The following is a 20,469-nucleotide window of genomic DNA, read 5'->3' on the forward strand; positions in this document are numbered from 1 at the left end:
TCTCTATCCGCCCAAACAGCCCTCAATTAAAACTTGGTATGAAGTGATAGTGGAGCTCCTCATTCCATTTCACTTCAGAGTTGTTACAGTTGGTTATACGCAATCCCTCAAAGGCATTATCTTGCTGGACCACTTCTGAATTAATAATAATCATACTTCACATGTAACCAGACAGGGCAGTTCTTCATGCTGTATAACCAGGAACACATCCTCCAGCCAGCCTGCTGAGATGGAGACACAGTGGGACCACTTAGTCCCTTTGAGGAGAGGGCAGGAGAAGGGCCAGAGAGCAAAGGGTGGAGCGTGGTTGAAGAAGTGGGGTCCCAGAGCCCAGGAACACAAACGGAGAAAAAGAGGTGCATTTATTTATTCCCTTCTGAGAGAACCAAAATTTACTAAATGCAGAGAGGCTAGGGATTATGGTCCTACCTGAAATTTTTTTTCTTTTTTAATAGAATTAGGAAATATTTTCATAACTCGCAAGTTATCACACTGTTCCATATCCTTATTATTATTATTTTTTTATGTCATCCTCGACTATTTCTCTGAGAGAACACAATTCCTTAGAGGGACAAAACAGGGTGTAGGTTGGTGACTGTAAGGCCTCTGGTGATTTGTATCAAAAGGAGGTAGTTCTTCTGCTGGGCAGGGCTCTCACTGGACATCTCTGTACTTGGACTCACTTTCCATTTGGCCCACTTGATTGTGCGGCAAGACCTCCCCATGCCTCTCGTCGCTTATTGCAGTCATTCCCACAATGTAGTAGGTGGACCAAAAATGTTGCACCAGATGATTTTGGGAAGCATATAGATATTTTATAAAAAGACGTTACTCAATAACTATTTGTTTCATGTAACTTTGAGAAAAGACATAAGCATATCAAGTGAGTTAATATAATAGTGTAAGATTTCCTTTGAAACAAAATTCATACATGAAGACTTGAGTGAGTTCCCAGAGTAGATGTGAGTATGCCTTTTTTTTTTTTTTTTTTTGAGCTCCCACTGCATGTTAAAATTTGAAGTGTATGCACGCAATTTAAAAAGTGATTAATGGCTACAGGTATATGACACCAGCCATTTCCTACCTTGTCAACTTTTCACTGCCCAGTTCCTTCACTCTACTTTTAATGCTTCTATTAATTTCTTCTTTAAATTACCTCAACAACCCTAAATAATATGCCTACACTGTTGTTTTTGACTTGTCAATTTTTGTAAGTCAGAAATAGAACTTTCTCTTATGGTAGATAAGTGGTTCTCAAGCAGGGGTAATTTTGCTCCCAGTGGTCATGTCTGAGATATTTTGATTTGTCAGAACTTGGGGATGGGGTTTATGCTACTGGCTTTTGGTTGCTACTATCAGGGATGCTGCTAAACAACCTATAATGCATAGGACAGCTCCCACACTAAAGAATTATCTAGCCCTGGGGCGCCTGTGTGGCTCAGTCATTAAGCATCTGCCTTCGGCTCAGGTCATGATCCCAGGGTCCTGGGATCGAGCCCCGCATCGGGCTCCCTGCTCTGTGGGAAGCCTGCTTCTCCCTCTCCCACTCCCCCTGCTTGTGTTCCCTCTCTCACTGTCTCCTCTCTCTGTCAAAAAATAAATGAAATCTTTAAATTAAAAAAAAAGAAATATCTAGCCCCAAATATCTATAGGCTGAGGTTCAGAAGTCCTGTGGTAGATGGAGATTTGATTCTTTTCGACCCCACCCCCAACCTAACACATACAGTTAAATTGCTACTTTAGTTAAGATAGTAATGAGTGTTTGCACTGTTATTATGTATATATTGTTAATTAGAACTAATTAGTGACCATAATTACATTTCTTTCCTTGCATGGCTTTTTACTTTTCCTGGAGTTATTAATTGCCTCATTTTTAATTGTGCCATTTACAATCCACACCATACTGAAAATTTTTTCCCAGTTCTTTGACATATCAAAAACTTTTCTCAAGTCTCCTTTTCACATGATACTTTACTTGTAAAACCCTCTGTCTTCTTGCTCCAAACTGATACTCAAGATCTGAGGCTCAGCTGTCACCCTGGAGTTTCTCTTTGTCACTGTGTAGTAGGATCTACTGTTTCTGAGAGTCTATGGCTTTTCTTTTAGGTTTCCCCCACTTGTCTTACTGCAGCATATCCTACAGTAATTTCCTAAGAAAGAATACACTGGAAGCAAATTTTATGATCCTTTACATGTATGGTAATATCTCTCCTTTGTCCTCCCACTTGATCAACTGCTTTTTGGGTATAGAATCTTAAATTGGAAATAATATTCAAACAGATTTTTAAAGGCGTTCTGCTGGCTTCCCAGATTGCTGCTGAGAAATTTGATGCCCTAACCTACTCTTGTTCCTTTTAAAAATTCCATTTTTTTTTAACTAGAAGTGTTTAAGATCGTCTCTTTATCATTTATCTCCTCAAATTTCATGATGCTCTTTGGTGTGGTTTCTTTTCATCCATTTCGTAGCCCACTCATGAAATCCTTTAATAGAGACATTTTTCTTATATATTTCCTACAATTTCTGTACATTTTCTCTTTCTGGAAATCTTATTAGTAAAAATTGGACCTGTAGTGAGTAATCTTCGGTTGGTATTTGGTTTTGAAGGGAGGTCTAGACGGCTTGGTGGATGCCAGTGGAGTTTGTTCATGGTGGGTTCACTCCAGGGTAATTGCAGGGAACTGAACATTTTGGGGTTTAAGTTCCTAATGTCATTATATGAATGTCTTTGTTTGTGATTATTATTTTCTACCAAAATGAAATTTCCAGTCTCTTGCCTCATTTGAGAGTCATGGGGGGAAATGCCCAACTACCTACATTATGCATGTGGTCTGGGGAGGCGTCTACACAGGCAGGTACTCATTATGGTGCTTCACTGCTCTGAGCTCCACCTGCTGCTCTGGGTCCTGACTCTCTCATTAACTGCCTCAGGAAATAAGACTTCAATCTCCTGTCTGGACATCCTCCCCTCGTATCTTGTCTGCACATCATTCTAAATCTTATTAAGGTCTAGCTTGAATAAAGTTATACTCGCATGTTCTGGCTTCCCCTGTCAGACTCTGGGTCCTGGAAAGACTCACTCTTATTTATGTTTGGTTCTAACAACTGCCAGGAACTTGGTAGGTACTCAGAAAATGCTTGCTATATTGCAATAAATTGAATTTTGCTCATACAGACTGTTTTCCAGTTCCAAATTTCAGGTTGAAGCCCAAATTGCTTCAAAGTGTTCTTCCCCCACCCACGTAGTTACTCTGGACACGGGACACTTGCAAATTTTTGGATAAGACCTAAGAAAATTCAACTTATCTTATTCTGTGATTCTACAAAGTTTAAAAACATCTTATTAAGAAAATAAGAGAGAAGTAAAAGAACTTCTGATACTTTGATTGTTTATGTCAATTGAAGGTCTACTGAAATATAGAAATTTCTAGTTCTTAAATATTTGGTGGTAAGATGGGAATCCCCTGAGAGTTTGCTACAAGCAGCTCATTAGTTTTTATCTTGCTTTTTATTCATTAATTTGACTTACGGTAACACTTCTTGTAATCCATGGAGCATCAGTCATATTTATCTAATTAAGGATATGTTTAGAGTATGCCTGGATGATTTGTGGTCTCCTTTGTGTCCCTTGTTGCCATCAGCAATGGCATGTCACACTTACACAAGGAGGGATAATTAACCTTACACACAATTTCTCTTGGCACATTCGGGAGCTTGGAATTTTACTCAAAGCATCATGAAAGCTTTGTGGTGTGTATATATTTTTGCCTTGCTCTACACCAGGAAATTTGGTTGAAGGGAAAGAAAAGTGTCAGGCTGGGAAGGCCATGTATTAGGTCTCAGCTCTGTCATTTACTTAGCTCTCTCAGTGCTACGAACTGGAAAGTGATAGCATGTTCCCTGACTTTCTCTGCATCTGAGGCGTAGAGGAAGCTGAAAGAGGCAGAAAAGCCAACTTATGAGCCATTCTTTTATGATATAAGAGCATACACTTTTTTTTTTTTTTTTTTACAGTTTAGAAATGACTCATCATACCTGAAGCCTGTGAGTTCAGAAGACCCATCTGATAAGACCCAACCTTTGGAAGACCCACTCAGCAATTTCCCACGTTGTGTCCTGAGACTAGGAACCCAGCGGTAGAACTCTGTGGTGAGTTGTCCTTCCTTCCTTCTGAGGTTCTACCCCCTGTGCCAGCTGGGGTTTCTATCCATCCCTTCTTTGTTTAATGGTCTCTCCAAGACATGTTTATCATTGCCAGCTATGTGTCAGTTAGCGGGGGAGGGCTGAATGGTGAATAAAACAGCTGTGTGTACTCTTGTGGAGACAGCAGCGTCCTGAGGGAATGGCAGTGCAAAGGTCCAGGGGCAAGAAAGAGCTGAATGCATGAGAAGGGGTTGTCTGGATGCCGGTGGGGGAGAGGAGGTCCTTCACAACCTTAGAGGCTATGGATAAGAATTTTAAATCTTATGAGCAGAGCAGATTTTAGGTAAGAGAGTGACATGATCAGATTTGCCTTCTAAATTGATTGCACCAAATTCTGTGTGGGGATGTGGGCAGTATGGTAGCGAGGAGTGCTCGGAGGCCGCCGTGTAGCCTGGATGAGTGGTAGTAGTGCCTTGGACCACGGTGTTAGCGGTGGAGGTGAGGGACACCGGAAAGCTTCTAGATGCATTGGGGCAGGAGGATCTGCCAGTCGTTGTGATGAGCTGGACAGGAAGAGGGGTCAGAAGGGATGACAAGCATGGCTTTCAGATCGTGGGCAGAGAAAACATAGTGAAGGTGGAAGCAGCATTTCCTCAGATGAGAAAGATTGGAAAAGAATCAGGTTTATGGGTAAGATTCAGATTCAGTTTTGCACTGAAGCTCAGTTTGGAGGTTGAGTTACACCTAAACACAGGGGAAAATTAGCAGATGGCCAAGGCCAGTGTTCAGGAGAGAAATCTGGGCTGGCTTGCTCATTCTTTTATTCATCATTTGGTTTGAGGGTTCTTGGGTGGAGGCATGCTCTAAACACAGAGCAGTGATCACATCGTGTGATCATGAGATGACTTTACGGGTAGGAATAGTAGCTGCTTGCTTCTTTCTGCAAAAGCCTTTCATGTGGTAAGTGGCTGCCCAGGCAGTGGTTGCCATGGTTGTTAGTCAAGCATTTTGAGCATGAAGCAGAAGGGGAACAAGCTGAACCTTTAGTGCCTCTGCCTCGGCTTGCTTTTGGGGTTGATCCTGATAAAATAACAGGTCCGAGTCTCATATTCCAATCAACAGGATGGTAGGGGTGGTGGTGATGGTGGACATGGTGAAGATGGGGTGATGGTGGTGGTGATGGTGATGATGGTGATGATGATGGTGGTGATGGTGATGGTGATGGTGATGATGATGACGATGATGATGGTGATAGTGATGATGATGATGGTGGTGATGATGATGGTGATGATGGTGGTGATGATGGTGGTGATGATGGTGATGATGATAGTGTTGATGGTGATGGTGATGATGGTGATGATGATGGTGGTGATGGTGGTGGTGATGGTGTTGATGGTGATGATGATGATGATGGTGATGATGGTGATGGTGGTGGAAATCATAGTGATCATGGTTGGGTTTGTGATGATGGTGGTAGGAATGGACTCAGCCAGTATGTGTTCAGTAGACTTAAGTTCACACCCAATCCCCTGATTTTATGTGTTCATTTTTCTGGCAGGAGGCAGAAAGAGTCTGTGTGTGAAACTCAGCTCTTTCAGATATAGGATATGTACTTGGTAACCATTTGTTCTCATTACTACAGAGCCAAAAACATTTTGTCATTCAGTTAGTAAATGCAGGGCTCTTGGAGATGGGAATATGCCTAGAAAATATTCCCAAACCTTTTTTCTCTTTCATCATTATCAATATAACAGTGTCTTTTCTTCAGTGGATGTCATTTATCAGCATGCCCTCCACATACAATTTGTGTCATTAGGAATACTTTCAAAGAGGATGTATCTGAGCTGAGTGATGTGGATTATTACTGGTGTATAATTCTTTCAAGTTCATTTATTCTATATGGCCTATAGTGCCCAGAAGTTACTCTTTTCTCTTAGGGGTAACAGGCAGGTTATTTCAAGAGCTTAATACTTTTTTGGATGTTTTTTATTTTGGTCGTTCAGGGGTTGAAAGCTACAGAGAGGAGTGATATGCATGTGTGTGAATCTTTCCTATATTTGGAATGGGCTGATCTTTTTTATTTTTTTCTGATAGATTGTTGGCTGCTCGGGATTGCAGATGCATCATTAAGTTATTGCATTTAAATTTAGCTCTTGTTCTCACTTTGGAAGGGAATGGAATGTTTGAATTATTTCACCATGAAGGGAGAGCAATTAGAAAATAGAGTCCTCATGACTTTTTGAAACAGGAGGTCTAGCCAGTGAGTCTCAGTGGGGGCTGCATGTTTGACTCAGAGGAGGAGGTTCGCTGAGAGGTCCCTCGGTCTGAAGGTAGTTAAAACGACCTCAAACATGCCTTAACGATTGCCAGGGTTGAGACTCTCTGAGGGCAGCATTTTACCTATAAATCTGTGGTGATCTTTATTCTCAACACCACTACATCCATCCCTCCAAACGGGGGTCAGGGCCCCTTGGTGTAAATAAATCGTTAAAGTGTTTATTTATGCCCTGAATTGGGGAAGTTATGTCACCAACAATGCTTTCACCGAAGCTTGGGTCTGTGACAGCATCTTGAAAATCATGTTCCTTTGTCAGATTTTAAGGGCCGTAGATACTCATTGGAGTCACGTGTCACAGAGGTGTGTCAAGGTGAGAAGCTCAAACCCATGCAGACCCATGGGCAATCACTGTGCACTTCCCGAATTTTCAGACCTCCTCCCATCCCCCATGTGTACACACGTACACGCACAGACACAATGTCTAAGTATGTGGACGCATCTGCGCACACAGTGTGGGCATCTGTATGGATGTGTGTACATGTGTTTATGCGTGTGTGTGTCCAAGTACATGCATACTCTCTGCCCTGAGACTCTTACAATGGATTTTTCATTGCTCAAGCAGTAAATTGATACATTTGATTTTTAAAACCCAAGTGTCTTTTGACTCTCTCCCTTTCACTGAGCTAACCACTGTCAACAATTTGGTCCTTCTGGACCCTGTTCTAGATATTAATGTGTGTGTGTGTGTGTGTGTGTGTGTGTGTGTGTGTGTGTGCACGTGCGTGCGTGCAGCCACATAAAGTCTATCATAATTTTATATGAGCTTCAAAGAAAACCATATGGATTTTTCTGCAGATTAGTATTTTTCTTTTTTTTTAAGATTTTATTTATTTTTTGACAGAGAGAGAGAGAGACAGCGAGAAAGGGAACACAAGCAGGGGGAGTGGGAGAGGGAGAAGCAGGCTTCCTGCCGAGCAGGGAGCTTGATGTGGGGCTCAATCCCAGGACCCTGAGACCATGACCTGAGCCGAAAGGCGGACGCTTAATGACTGAGCCACCCAGGCGCCCCAGATTAGTATTTTTCTGGTTTTAGAATATTTCTCAGGGCGCCTGGGTGGCTCAGATGGTTAGGTGTCTGCCTTCGGCTCAGGTCATGATCCCAGGGTCCTGGGATCGAGTCCCGCGTCGGGCTCCCTGCTCAGCGGGGAGCCTGCTTCTCCCTCTGCCTCTCTCTCTCTCTCTCTCTCTGTCTTTCATGAATAAATAAATAAAATCTTTAAAAAATATTTCTCAGAGATCTTTCCATGTTAGTATATTATTAGTACACTACCTCATTCTTTAAAGATTTCTGCATATTACCCAGTGGTATCCCTATACCATAATGTCTTGGCTTGGTCCTTCCAGAGCAAACCTGACACAGGGATTCACGTCGAGCTGGCTTAGTTGCAAGGCCATGCTGGGAGACTTTGGGAGGGTGATGGGGAAGCCAGACAGGGAGGGTATGAAGTCAGTGCAGGGCATGCCATCCGGCTGTGTCCACTGTGGGCAGTGGGGCTCCTCTGTTTTGGGGGGAATCCTGGAGACAGGACACACCATGGACTCACCCCACTTGAGGGGGGCGGGTCTGGGGTGTTTAGCCCCCGCCAACACCCTGATGCTCTTGGCTGGGGCGGTCTTCCAGGTGCGTGCCCACTCTCAGGTCTTGCTTGCCCACAGGTGTCAGTGGTAAACAGTTTTACTGTGTGTGCAGTCGAGCAGCAAGGGGCTCTGGGTGGTCTGCCCTGCTGCTGAGTGCCTTACCGTGCTAGCTAGCCTTTATTAACATGCCTATGTTTAACTAACTACTTATGGCCAGCTAACCAGCCATGAACCTAACCACGTTTAACTATCACCAACATTGCTGCCACGGCATCTTCATCTGTGCTTACCTATATACACATGACTCTAGAACTTCTGCAAATGTGCATATATTTGTACACACATGGAAATACATAGAAAAGTTAAAATTTGAAAAGGGGGAATATGTGTGTGTGTTTTCATTATAATCTGCTTTTTATTTTTTATTTTATTTTTTTTTAAGATTTATTTATTTATTTGAGAGAGAGAGAGAGAGAGGGCCAGCCCGTGGAGGGGCGTGGGGAGAGAGAATCTCCAGCAGATGCCCTGCTGTATGCAGAGCCCCATTCGGGGCTTGATCTCATGACCCCGAGATCACAACCTCAGCTCAAATCAAGTGTCAGTCACTTCACTGATGGCGCCATGGAGGCGCCCCATAATCTGCTTTTTAAATTCAGTCGTGCATCATGAATCCGCTCAGTTGCAGGGACTGCTCCATATTCGTGTGTGTGCAAGTGGTCTAACCTCCTGACTTTGCACATTGTAGGCGTTCAGTCAATATTTGTAGAGGCCAGGAGTCACTGACGCGGGAAGGAAATGACCTACCCGTATCTTGGAAGTTTGGCCCAAACCATCTGTTCTTTCACTGCGTCTCAGATAAGTTGTGTTGCTCCTTCCTCCTGGGGTTGGTAGGCAAGAACTGTTTGCTCAGAGCTGGGAGCTCTTGGAACAGCCAGTGGGGTTGGAGAGTGTGGAGAATTGTGTCTGGACGGGCTTGGGACGGACTGCCGGGCCATGATTGTTGGGTTGGTGATGGCAATACCAAAATCCAGCGGTATTTCTAGAATGTTCTACAGGTTACAGAATAGACAAAAGCAGCCGATGAGACCCAGATACAGTCATATATTTACAGGGAAAAAAATAGAATTACTTATTAGAAAAAATTTATCACATAACCAGTGGTTTCGTGGTGGCAATTTAAAGTTTCCTTTTTCGGTATCTTTCTGTCCATAAAATACAGGTTCTTGTTTACGGAAAGAGAGTAAGTTAATAGTTGGGACACAGAAATGGCAAGACGCGTGATGTTTGGGGAAACTGAGGCGGCCACAGCCTTGTGAGCTGCGAGCGGCCCCTGTGCCCAGGACCGCGGCCGAGACAGCCCCCAGACATCACCACCCCCTCAGGTTCCAGGGCCTCGCCTACGGTCAGGGTTTCGGGACAGACTGTCTCGGCGTAATGTTGTTTGTGTGGAAATGTCTAGTTAAAACGGCTCTTAATGTCATTACTCTTCATGACTAAGGCAATTATGTATTTTAAATTCCATTTTCCTTCGTTCTTTCTTTTTTAAATAGACAACACAAAATGGAACAGGCTCTGTTGATATCGAAATCTTGGTGCCAATTACAGTCGAACAATCACCGGTGCTGCCCCGGGCCTGTCAGGGCAAGCAGGTGATGCTGGAGGGCCATCTGCACATGCGGTCCGTGCGGTAACAGCCCTTGGCTCGCCCGCAAGGGCAAGAGAGAGCAAAAGGGAGTGCAAATGTGCTTGGCAGGGGTTTCGGGAGCTGCTGTGAAGCTCGCACTTCCAGCTCTGGCATTTGGGTCTTGATAGCAGCTGTTTCACTCTGGGCTCTTGGCAAACCCAGACCCTGCAGTGAAGTTTACTTGGCTCCTTTTGTCTTTTTCTTACAGAGTAGGGAAAGGAGGCTATAATGGATGTAGCTAAGAAAGGTCTTCAGGGCGCTATGCTCTATGCTATCGTATTTGTCAGGAAGAGTTAATGGACTGGTACAATTGAAGAGAGAGTAGGGTTAACTTCAGGAATGGCTTGATCCAGGAGCTCAATGTTTTGGGAATGTCAGTTTCCTCTGTGTTGGTTTCAGTTTTAATCAGAGCCTCCCAATCACGGATTTAGAGTTCACAGGCCTGGTGCTATTTCCCCACTGTCTTGACAGTAACTATAGTTAGGCTCAGAAAGGCAGGCGGAATTTTGTACCATCATCACGGCTTGGGCTCTCTGCTGTGTGGTCATGGAGGGGATCTACCCAAAGTCTATCACCTTAACACTCATCTTTCAGAAGACCCATTTCCTGAAGCCCTGTGATCAAGCTCAAGAGTTTCCAAGTTCCTCCAGGGTAATCACTCCCTCTAGAAGAATGACCACGCTCCGTCTTTACTGCCAGGCTACCTCTTCCTCCTGTAGAGGTGTCTCTGTCCTTGCACGCCTCTCCAGCCAGCCAGCCAGCGTCCTTAGGTTCCTGTGTGCTCAGCGGGCTGTCTGGGGTGGTCACTCTGCGGTGGGTTGAACTGTTTTCTCACAAAGATGTTGGCGTCCTAACGCCCAAGACTTCAGATCTTTTCAGAGGTAATCAAGTTAAAAGGAGATCATTTGCATGGAACCTGATCCAGTGGGACTGGTATCCTTATAAAAGGCGAAACTTGGCCACACAGACAGACGTGTGCAGGGAGAACGCCATGGAAACGGGAAGGCAGAGACTTCATGGTGATGCTTCTGCAAGCCAAGGAGTGGCCATGGACCACTGACCACCACTAGAGGCTGGGAGAGAGGCCGGGACTGGATCCCAGACTTCGGGCCTCCAGAGCTGGGACACAATAGATTTCTGTTTGTGGAACTCTGTTATAGCAGCCCTTGTACCCCAATGCAGGGTCTCTGGGTGCTAGCAGCATGATCTAATTCTAGCTTGAGAGAAGGAAATTTCTAGCAGGAACAACAGGAAGGTGAAGGCTCTAGGAATCTAGGGGGTAGGCGTCAAGGGATGGTCCCTCTGCGTGATCCTGCTAGGGGGAGTCTGTTGGTCTTTGGGTCCCTCTGCTCAAGGCCTAAGTTCAAGGGGCTGATGTTCGGGTGGCCGGGCTGGGCTGGAGAAATAAGGGCAGGGCACCTCGCTTGCCATTCTCAGCAGACTCTTCAAGGCATGGCCGCCGTGCATGGCCGGAAGGAAGGTGAGCGAGGCCCACGGTCCTCTACGCCCTGTTGTCACAGGGACCGGGGAGCCTCCTGTTCTCCTGCAGTGAATCGCCGGGGTGGGGGGGCAGATCCCAGAGAAATGCTGCCAGGCCGTGTGTTGCCGCGAGCGGCCCAGGAGGCCTCCAAGAGCCTGGTGGCCGTGAGAGTTCTATCCCACGTGGCCCTTTGTTTGCTCCCGGGAACAAGGACAGTGCGCCACCCTCAGGCCACCTCCTTAGAGACCCCGTCTGGTTGCTGTGTCTAGTCTTCGGGCGTTTTGGATCTGCTGTCCAGCCCGGGCTTGTCCCTGTCACCAATTAGTAACCAGGCAACTGGGCATTTCACTGCAGACGTTCTCAGCGGGGCCCAGCCAGCAGCCTGGGACGTTGGATTCCAAGAGGAGACCGATGAGGGAGCATTACCACAGGTGCAGCTTAATGTTTAACCCGTGGCCGTGACTACGTCTGGTTCCCATGACGACATGGCTTTGTTAGATTAAGGATCCTTCCTTAATCAGTCACTCTAGAAAGAAGTGCCCATGCATTTCCTGCTTCCCATGAAAACATCCCGGGCCCCTTAATCCAGAACGATGGCTTTCTAAAATCTCTCCTTGATTTTGTCCCCCACTGGGTCGGTGCGGGTTAACTCCAGCAAAAGCTCCACTCTGCAAACCGGGGAGGTGTAGGTTTCTCAGGGCGTGGAGGGTGTGTTTCCGAAGGAACTAAGGAACCAGGGGGGACGTGGTCAGTGAAGGGCATCATTATCTCAGTCCTAGAAGAGACAGACGAACACAGGCCCCCGATCATGAGCTGCAGTGACTGGTTTTGTGGGGCAGGTAGCTCATTCCATGGTTTTCTGTGCTACCTGAAACCATGTCTGTCCATCTGTCTGCCTGTGGTTTGTGGGACCTGTGGGATGTACACCTCATGAGGGCAGGGGTTCTGCCTTGTTCCTCGGTATTTCCGGCAACTGGAATGTTTCTCTGACACATCATGAGCACAGAAGCTTGCTGAGTACTTGGATGATTGATTGGATGCAAAATAACCCATTGGAGGACATACTTCTTTTTCCAGTTTTGCCAATTTGATGCTATAGTTTGCAGGTAGCTTCCTACAAGGTAAATTTTTTTTTTTTTTTAAATAGCAGCAGCATCAGCAAGAAGCCTGTGAACTTGTGGCTTTTAGACAGACTCCTCTCTGATGAAAGTCTGGGGTAGAAGTTCATACTCCCTGCCTCCCCCACCTCCAGATGGGCTGTGTCGCCCTGACAGTGGGTGTGAGTGAAGGATCTCCTCTGCCCGTTTCATGTACAGCCTTCCACGTGCCTCGTGTGGCTGGGATTCTGACTTCAGGGTTATTTACGTTATGAACCTGTAAAAAATATTTCTGCCTCCACACTCTTGAAGAAGGCTTTTAACCTGCGCTGCTCCGTGACATCCCATCACCTTCAGGATGTGTGTTCAGATGTGGCCGAGCAATGTGAAAAGCTGCGAAGCCCCCCGGGGGTGGGCAGGGAGCTGGGGGCAGAAGGGGGTCGGCTCACGCCCCCTGGGGTGAGGGACGGGAGCCTGAACAGACCCCACACGAAGCCTGTCTAGGACAGAAAAGCTAAGCGTGGAGAGGAGCCCATCTGTGTGTCTTCACAGAGCGGAGAGGGCAGATGGACCCTGAGTCCCTGGTTACCGTGCCCAGGAACCGTCCTGCTTCGGGGAGACCATCCCACCCTCATGAGATCTGTAACTTGGGAAACGGCCCATTTTAGTTAGAGTGAGTCTTGCTAAAAACAGTAGAAAACCCATTCCATTTGGCTTAAACAAGAAAGAATACTCAGCGGCGGAGGGCAAAAGGTGGGAAGTCCAGGTGTGGCGTGGGCCTCAGGTGAGCTCCGTTACGTCATGTGCAGCTTCTTTGTCTCTCTGCTTCCTGCCTCCAGAGCTGCTGCCTCTGTCGTGACATCTACGTTCCCAGGAACGGCAAGACGGTAGCTGTGACGGGTTGTCTTCTGTACCCCACGCCCCCCAAATAAAGTTAGAGCCAAATCTTAACCCCTGGCACCCGTGAATATAACCTTATTCGGAAATAGAGTCCTTGCCGACATAATGAAGATGTAAGTTAAGAGGAGGGTGGTTCCCAAATCCCACGGCTGGTATCCTTATAAAAAGGTGGGGTGAAGTCACAGAGACACAGTATCTTTCTCTGTTCAAACGGGTAAATACAGATAAGATGGACTTTTGGGGTTCAAATGATGGTTAGCCACAACCGTTTTGGTTTCCAAGGAAGGAACGGTCAACTCAGTCTGGCTTAAGCAAAACAGGGTGTTTATTGAAGGAAGGATTTCAGGCATGGTTGCATCCAGGGGCTGAAGTGACATCATCAGGGTTTATAGTCTTTTTCCATTTCCTGCCCCACCTTTCTTCTGTATCAGCTTCCTCTCAGCAGGCTCTTTCCACGTGGTGGCCACCAGCAGCTCTAGGCTGACCTCTTCTCCTATAGCAAACTTAAGTGGGAAGAAGAAAAGAAGCTGCTTCTTACCGATGGTTCGACAGAAGTCCCCAGATCGTCTCTGAAGGGACAAGCGGGGCAATCAACCCGAGACATGGTCTGTTCCTTGAACAATGATTTGGCTGAGGACAGGTGGCACTTTGGCCAGGCTGGGGTCATATGCCCACTGAGCAGCAATTTTGGGGTATTAGAACCAGAAGGATGGGGAATGCATGCAGAGCAAGCCAAGACAGATTCTTCATAGAGATAAAGACGCTCTGGGTCAGGGCGACCAAGGAGGGCTTCCTGGAGGAGGAGGACCAGAGGCTCTGGAGAAGAGGTTGAATTCATAAAGGTGGAGGGAACAGTTCAATTATCAGACTTTATCCAGCGCTCCTGCTCTGTGTAGTGTGGAAGATTTAGGAACGACCAAGGCACGACTAGCAGCTGAATGAATCTGATATCGCAAGTTGGCCATGTGGGTTCAGAAAAGTGGTAACCGTGCAGCCAGCTCAGGAAGAAGGTGGGAAGCCAGCATGATCGTTATGGACCTTTAGAGCAGGGGGCTGAAAACCTATGGGTTTGGAAGATAGAGAACGAGCTCATTTGTTTCACAAATATTTATCTGTGAGAATCACCACCTCCTTGACCTTTGCCCTCTAGGCAACTTCACTACCACTTCCGATACTATTCTATCTTCTTTACCATTAGTGTATTGTTTGAATCTATGAAAAAGAAACTGTATATCACCAGATTAAGTGGGACATCCTGCTAGAAATACAAGGTAAAAAAAATAGTGGTTAAAGTCAACATAAGGAAAGCAACACTTGTACTCAGATCCAGTTGGTTTCTGGGTACCAGCCAGGCTTCCACCCAAATGTTACAGAGAGTCAAACACATTTTGGCACCAAAACAGCCCTCCTCGTTGAAAAAAATAAATAGGAGAGAGAATATTAAGTTGATGATGATCATATGATCCGTAAATCAATGATTATTCAAGTGTTTGCCGGGTGTGTACCTGAAAATACCGTGGGTGCCATGAAGGACTTATTCCGTGCCCGCCATACGCCTTCCCTTCAGCGAAGGTGGGACGGCTCTTGTCTCAGCTGGAGGTTTGGTAAAGTAGACAGCGAGGGCTCTTGGCCATATCAAGCATTTAGGCTAGATGTGTACGCTCTGATGTTCACAGCAGGTGCCTTGAGTCCTCACAGGTTTACACACAGACCCAAGTCCTGAATTAATAGGAAGTACACAAATACCGTTATTTTGGCAGAGTGGGCACAGCTCAGTTGTCTGTGCATCTTGGAGATGTTGTCCAGTGGTTAGAAAAATATGGACTTATCAACTGATTTGCAGATCTCTGGGTCATTTTAGAAATCTAAGAAGCTCACAGATCCCTAAAGCAATTTTGCAAATGAAGAATTAATGATGTTCTCGGGGCCCTGAGTTAGCCGTTTGTTTGCCCACTGCTGTATCGGTGATGGGGCTTAATCTATTGTCCACATAATCATTCACGCCTCTTTTGTAGTCAGCACCCCGTCCTTCCCCTTAATTACATCTCCTGCTTCTTTAATCAGGTCAACACAAAAAGTCCTTCTCAGAGAAAATCGGGTTAAATGTTAGCCTGTTAATTACCCCTTAGAAAAGAACGGGTATATCATAGGGTGTTTCATCTCCCGCCATGGGCTGGGCCCTGCGCCAGTGAGTAATGTGGAGACCAACTATCGTAGGGACATTAGGAGGTCCTTCCTGGCATTGGCCCCCTCTGTCTGCAGGGGTGGAGACGTGGAGTAAGGGAGCATCGGACCGGAGAGGGAGAGTCTCCTCGATTCTGCCTCCACCAGCAGCATCTCACGCAAAGGGGGAGAGCCACACGGTGGCTCATGCCCACATTCTTCTGGGATGGATGAATGAGCCTCCAGGGGAGTGGTATCACAGGCAGGGTGTGCTGGAGGTCTGCAAGGGCCAGTCCAGGACTCGCTGTAGTTTCTTGATTCATGAGGCTCGCAGGAGGTGGACTCTACCCTGACTCTGGGGATGGAGCATGTGACCTGGGCCGACTGTCAGGTGCTTTCTGCCCCTCTAGATGCTGTCAGAACCATACCTGTGGCCTGAGTCAGTCCAATCAGAGCAGCTTTTGGGATTGTTGCCACTCTGCCATAGAGGTATTCTCCACTCCTGCTGGGTGTGCGTAAGAAGCTGAAAATGCCCGGATCTATCAGCAGCTAGCCTGGAATCATGTGCACAGTGAGGTGTTGAAGCCAACTCTGAGGAAGGCAGCCCAGACCCATGGAAAGACACTGAGCATTGTTATCTGACCACTTGATCTAGCCCTACCTGAAGCCCTTTTCATTGCTCTTAGCAACCTAAGATGTCCTAACCAACACACACGACACTACCTGACCTCTCGCCCTTCACAGAATCTCCAGGTGCTCTTTCCTGCCAACCCTGGTCTCCGCCTCTGAATCCTTAATGCCGTGCTCTAGGCAGCCTCTAGCATTAAGTGAAGCTGACGCAGGATGAGACCCGTCACTTCTGCCCACAGGTGGAACCGGCAGGTCTTTATTTATTTATTTATTTATTTATTTATTAAAGTGTATAGGACACTATTTTTTTTTAAAGATTTTATTTATTTATTTGAGAGAGAGAGAATGAGAGATAGAGAGCATGAGAGGGAAGAGGGTCAGAGGGAGAAGCAGACTCCCCGCTGAGCAGGGAGCCCGATGTGGGACTCGATCCCAGGACTCCAGGATCATGACCTGAGCCGAAGGCAGTCGCTTAACAACTGAGCCACGCAGGCGCCCCCAGAACCGGCATGTCTTTAGACGAGAGCTCTTACTGAACTCCCAGCTTACCCTCCAGGGCAGTGTTTGCTAGGAAAACACAGTGTAGTCTGCTGAAGGGAGACATGCCATCTGGGCGTGGACAGACCTGGGTTCAAATCCTGGCCACATCTCTTACCAGCTACAGGACGTGGGCTTATGCTTCGGTGTCCCCGAACCTCACATCACTGCATGTTTAAGGACAGTTTCGTGCTTCTCTCGGAGGAACTAAATGCGGCAGAGCCAAGAAAGGCCTCGGGCCAGCCTTGGGCCCCGACTCTGTGAGGAGCGGTGGGGTCCTAGCACCCCAGCTTCGGGCAGGCAGCTGACACCAGGTCTGGGGGACCAGTGTCCCTACGAGCTGGTGCCACAGTCCTTCCCTACTGGACGTCAGGCTGTCTGTGGCTTCCACGCTGGCGAAAAAAGCTGCCCCTTCCTTGCTTTGCATCTTCTGGTCCTGTTTCCTGCCCAGCTCTTTGCTTGCTGCTTCCTGGAGACCCGTAGAGAGAGCGACCTTGTCTTCCCCCGGCGCAGGCCCTGCCCTGTATGAACCGGGCGGGGCGGGTCCTGGGCCTCTCCGCCTGTCTTACTTGCTGCTGCCTGCGTGCATGGCACATAGTAGGTGCTTCCCAGGCCTTGACCGACTGGTGAATGGATTTGCTGTACTTGTTTCCTCGGATGTTAACAGCTGAGGTTTAATGGATTTAAGGAGAGTGCTCATCTTAGAAGGCTCGAGAACAAGAGTGAGGCTCAGTAGATGCTGTTGCGGTGGTTATTCTGGTGATTCTGCCGTGAGCCCCACTGAGGATGGCAGAACCAGAGATGGGGCCGATGGAGAGGGGAGGGGGGGGGATGGACGAGGGAGAAGGGGCAGCCAGCGAGGGAGACCGAGTGTGTGCGTGTGTGCACGTGTCTGGTCCTCTTCAGGCGGCTGGTATAGAACAGACCTCCCTGCATGGCTCCCCACCCGTCCTGTGGGACACGTGCAGAGCATCTGGCCTCTAACAGGAGACATCCTCTGCTCACGCTTGTGTGTGTGCATGGGAGTGCTTCCCTCACCCGCCAGGCGGTAAGAGTCACACCTACCGAAGGGGAGACAGCTGATGCCTTTGTCCAGAGCAGAAGGTCAGGGCAGCAGGGGGGCCGGGATGCTCCCCTGAGGGGCTTCCCCGCCTCGCCGGTCTGGACGGAGCCCTGGGGTCTTGCCGGCAGGTGGGCAGAGGTTGGAAACCTCTGCCCCTCACCGTGGGGAGAGGCCCGTTGCTGTCCATGAAAAGTGTGCTCCTTGTATTGGTTAGGCGTGTTTGCTCAGTGCCCCATCCAGGATTCCTATGCCGGACTCCACGCGCTCCGGCAACCCACGCGTCTCCCTCCCCACTTCCTCCCCGTCGTGCGATCACACTCAAGCCCCTGTGGCTCACCTTCAGGCCCTTCCACGGTTGTTGCGCTGTGTATTACAAGGAGGAGCTTGCTATGTTTCCTCACGGAATATGGAACCCGTAGTGGGGTGGGGTTTACGGCTGCCCCACCGGCCCTCGAGCCTGTGGTCTCCCGTCCCGGGGGCTGCGTCCCTCCTTGTGGGTCCCCGAGCCCCCGCCCCACGCCGCTGTGACTTCCCCCCACCCGTTCTCCTCGGTCACCCCTGAGGTGCAGCCTGTTTGCCCCTGGGTGCTGACGGAGCCTTCAGAAGGACTTTACCCGCCCCTGTCAGAAACTGGGGGCCCTGCTTGCCCGCAGGGAGCTGGGCCTTCCTGCCAGAGGCGGGCGGGGGGCCTGCTGTGAGCCCCTTCGGGGTCCACCAAGGCAGGACCGGAGCGAGAGGCTTTTGTAATCCTCGGGGTGGGGGTTAGCGCTAGGTTCTGGACTTGGGGTGGCGGAGAAGGGGCCCATCCCACATTAACCCCGGCCCACTCGGGTGGCCCTCCCGCCCTCCCCTACCGTCCCCCCACACTCCTTCCTCCGTCTTTCCCTCACCGTCCAAACTGTCCTGTCAACACGGGGACTTAGGTGCACCCGGGGTAGCTGCCGCCGCCCCTGCTTCCTAAACAACGAGCTTACGTTCTGGGGAGGAAGGGACAGGGAAGACCTGCATGTCACCTGTGCTGTTGCCCTGGGGCGGGGGGCCAGAGGCTGAACAAGCCTCTGGGAATGAGCCGGCAGAGGTGGGGTCTGAAGCAAACTGCTGGGCACGTTATTCTCCCTGGAGGCGTTTGGTGCCTCATTATTGTAGAAAACAAGGTGACAGTCAGAGTGTAAAATAATCATGTGTTGTTTATTAAAAACTGCAAAGCAGAGAGGGACACAGGAAGGGTCCTTGCGCGGCCGAGCCCATGATGCTGTCGGGGAGCAGGGCGCAAGCTGCGAGGCTTCCTGGCTGGCTCACAGGCGGGCTCGGCGGGCAGGGAAGTGCGTCTCCCGTCTGGGAGCCCGGGCTGCCTGGGGGTGGGGTGGGGTGGGTGGGCTCTCTCTCCCAGGCGGAGGCTGCCATTCCCACAGGCCTGCTGGCGACTGGGCCCTCTGGCAACTGGGCCCTCGGACTTTGGGAGGGTGCCCACCATTCCCTAGGTGAGAAGAGGGGCTCGCGGTGTCCAGACTACAAACCATGGGGCTCACGCGGACCACCCGCTCCCCTTCGGGTGGTCTGGACATCGGCAGGGGCCTGGCGGGGGTGTCTCAGTGAACGCCCTGGGGCAGGGTCTCCGATGGGCCTCCTGGTGACAGCTCCTCACACGTGTTATCACAGTCTAATGTGACGCCATCAGGAGGAGACTCTGTAACTTGCTCCGGTTTCCCTCAGGCTGGGCCCCGTGCACCTTCGCCTTTTGCTGAGTTTGCTCTGTGTCCCTTTGCTGTGATAAGTCACAGCCATGAGCCCAGCTGTATGCTGAGTTCCAGGAGTCCTGCTGGGGTCCCCTGGACCCCAGGGTGGTCCAAGGGACCCCAACACACGGCTGCTTTTCATTTGTGGAGGAGCCGGCTCACATTATTTCTGGATTGGGGGCTTACTTGCCAACACCCAGCAGATAAAGAAACGGGAGTAAAAGGTGGCACCTTATTAAAGATCCAAAATAATTTTTTTTAAAGTTATTTAAGTGCAGGGGCTTCTGGGTGGCTCAGTCGTTAAGCGTCTGCCTTCGGCTCAGGTCATGATCCCAGGGTCCTGGGATGGAGCCCCGTATCGGGCTCCCTGCTCGGCGGGAAGGCTGCTTCTCCCTCTCCCACTCCCCCTGCTCGTGCTCTCTCTCTTACTGTGTCTCTTCTGTCAAATAAATAAAATCTTAAAAAAAAAAAAGTTATTTAAGTGCAGATGAAAAAAAAAGCCTCCCCCGGCCGACCGAAATACTCCTGGGGCCACATTCCGACATTGGATGACCCGAAGGTGAGGCCGACGGCCCCACCAGGTGACGGCCTGTCCCCAAGTTGGGACAGAGCCACAGGTGATCCCAGGCAGGTGCTCTACCCGCCCGTCTTCTCTGGTGCAGAGATGGGAGTGCGCTGCGCCCAGCGGTGCGGTGTGACCCGCCCCAGCCCCCTGGCCTGCTGAGCTGTGTCTGGAAGACCCCCTAGTCAACTGGATTGCTGTGGATCCCACAGGGACCTCCCTGAACTCTGCAGGGGAAGGCTTCTCAGGACACGTGGCCTTGTTGTGGGTATCAGACGGCAGCCCATCGGTCTCCCCGACTCCCTCCTCCCTCTGGTCTGGAGAGAGCAAATGAAATGAGAGAGCCTTGAGAAGTGAGCAAGCTCCAAAACACTCATCAGTTGGCCGAGATTTCTACCCAGTGCGCGGTCCCGCAGCATCACGGGCTTTCTGCCGGAGGTGGGCTGTTGACGCAATTTAGAGGGGGAGCATTTTACTTTATTTCCTACAAACCTAAAAAAAAAATAATTTTCTATTGTGGTATAATTGACGTATAACATTATGTTAGTGTCAGGGTGCAA

General features: G+C 48.9%; 1 protein-coding gene across 3 annotated transcripts in view; it reads left to right on the forward strand.

The window, feature by feature from the left end:
- STX2 (syntaxin 2) overlaps window positions 1-20,469 on the forward strand; it is a 196,058-nt gene that overhangs the window by 113,590 nt on the left and 61,999 nt on the right. Inside the window, exon 10 of one of the 3 annotated variants that reach the window (XR_003516868.1) lies at window positions 4,013-4,147. The gene's annotated coding sequence lies outside the window, so the exon portion shown is untranslated. Of the gene's footprint in view, window positions 1-4,012; window positions 4,148-20,469 lie in introns of those variants that run through there. The other 2 variants (XR_003516871.1, XR_003516870.1) reach the window with 2 other exon arrangements.

This window comes from Zalophus californianus, chromosome 14 (genome assembly GCF_009762305.2).
Source record: "Zalophus californianus isolate mZalCal1 chromosome 14, mZalCal1.pri.v2, whole genome shotgun sequence".
NCBI lineage: Eukaryota > Metazoa > Chordata > Mammalia > Carnivora > Otariidae > Zalophus > Zalophus californianus.